The sequence below is a fragment of the Ammospiza caudacuta genome, chromosome 1 (genome assembly GCF_027887145.1).
Source record: "Ammospiza caudacuta isolate bAmmCau1 chromosome 1, bAmmCau1.pri, whole genome shotgun sequence".
NCBI classification, from domain to species: Eukaryota; Metazoa; Chordata; class Aves; order Passeriformes; family Passerellidae; genus Ammospiza; species Ammospiza caudacuta.
The window spans coordinates 33,459,513-33,461,611 of record NC_080593.1 but is presented as its reverse complement, the minus strand read 5'-3'; positions in this window follow the sequence as shown (position 1 = coordinate 33,461,611).

The following is a 2,099-nucleotide window of genomic DNA, read 5'->3' as shown; positions in this document are numbered from 1 at the left end:
ATCCCAGAACATTATATTTTTGGTGGTGTGGGTTTTTTCTCAGAAGAAAAGAGCCAGAAAGTCTGTCAGAATTCAGAATAAATCTACTATTGTGGAAGTTAAAAATCCTAATAGCTTCTATTAAATCATTGTCTATAGTGCTGAGACTCTTAAGGATTGTTCATGACAGACACTTTAAAAATATGTTCACCTTAGCCCTTTTTTGATAATCTCTGGGCTGAGACATTTTTTAATGTGTGTTGAGATCTCAAATGTCACTAGATCACCATTGGCTATAAATGTTTATTTGGGAGAAGGAGACTTGTAAATACTTTAAGTTTTACCCAGTCCTGTTTGAACTGACTAGATGATCAGACCTCTGTGGGCAATGCTTCTCTTTTATGTCCAAGGTAAAGTGGTTGCTCTGCAGCTTGGTAGCTATAGAGAGCAGCCACCAGGAACGGTTTATTAATGTTTCCAGTGAGAGCTGGCCTAATGAATGCAAACATCACAGCCACACAGGTGACTTGGCATCTGCCTGACCACTTTCAGATGAGGGGCAAAATTTTAGACAGAACTTCTAAGTGAATGCTTGACTTCCTTCAGAAATTGAGAAACAGAAAAGTTTTCTGATAGTCTATGGCACATCATATTCTTGTTTTGGTTCACCATAAACATCAAACTGCTCGGCGTCAAATGACACCAATGTATGGAAATATTCAGAGTATCCTTAGCCTCTAGCACATCTGTGAGAGTGCCTAACACAGCATTCCTTCAGTCTGAACTTAGCTACTAAAAAGTAACATTCTCACCCCTCTCTAGAGATGGAGAGGGTAAGTTTTCAAGGCATAAATTACAAATTCTGAAATCAGTGGGAATTAGATGCTAAAGCTTCCATCTGTGCTATTGCATATATTTGCTGTCCATATGCTGCTGAGAGTGCAGGTATGCATGTGTTGGCATCTGATACTCAATAACACTGCAAGATGCACATGCTGCACACATCTATCGCCTTCTTTCTTCCTCTCACTGAGGAAAAAAAATCACTCCCCTGGGGTCTCTGTTCCAGTGACTGGTCACCCACACAGTGGAGAACCTTCTCCAAATATCTATCCTGAACTTTCCCTGATGGACCTTCATGCCATTCTCTCACATCCTATTATTTCTGGTCACCAGAGAGAGGAGATCATCACCTCTGCCTCCCTTGAGGAAGATACAGACTTTGTGGAGATCACCCTTCACCTTCTCTTCTCCCAGCTGAACAAACCCAGTGACCTCAGCTGCCTCCTGTACAACATCTTGCCCTTGAGACCTTTCACCATCTTGGTCCCCTCCTCTGGACACACTCTGACAGTTTGATGTGCTTCTTCCACTAAGGCGCCCAAACCAGCTCAGAGCGCTCGAGGTGAGGCTGCACCAGGGCAGAGCAGGGCAGGAGTCACTTCCCAGTCACTTCCCTCACCTGGCTCACTGTGCTCTGCTGAGGCACCCCAGGGTACAGCTGACCCTTTCAGCTGCCAGGGCACACTGTTGACTCATCTTCAGCTTGCCATCAACCCAAACACCAGACCTCTTTCCCCAGGGCTGCTCTCCAGCCTCTCATCACCCAATCTGTTCCTATAAGCAGAGTTACCCCATCCCAGGGGAGAGTCCAGCACTTGTATTTGTTAAATAATGCTGATGGGACTTCCATCCCAGAACCATGGCAAGATGCTGTGATGCCACAGTGATAGGACAGGTGCAAGGATGAGCTTGAAACAAGAATTTTCATTGCTCTTGTGTTTGTCTTTTCTGAATATGCAATCTCTTGGATTATTTTTTGGCCAGGCACACTAGTGTAGCGCCCCTAATCAAGCAAAGTGAATCCCATTTGGAAGAAAAGAAGAGGTCCAGAAAAAAGCCATTCCTATTCCACAAGGTGGAAATTGCCCAGGTGGCATGTAGTCTATGTCTCCCCATTCCTACACTCACACTGCAAGCCAGGAGAGATTTTGGCCAACTCAGGCATAGAACCTCATGAGAAAGCAAATGAGTCATTGCAACTACATGTCCCATCTCAGAAAACCAATGTAGCAGTCAGAAAGGGAGGTTAGCAAGCTATTTCATGTTAGTAGCTACTT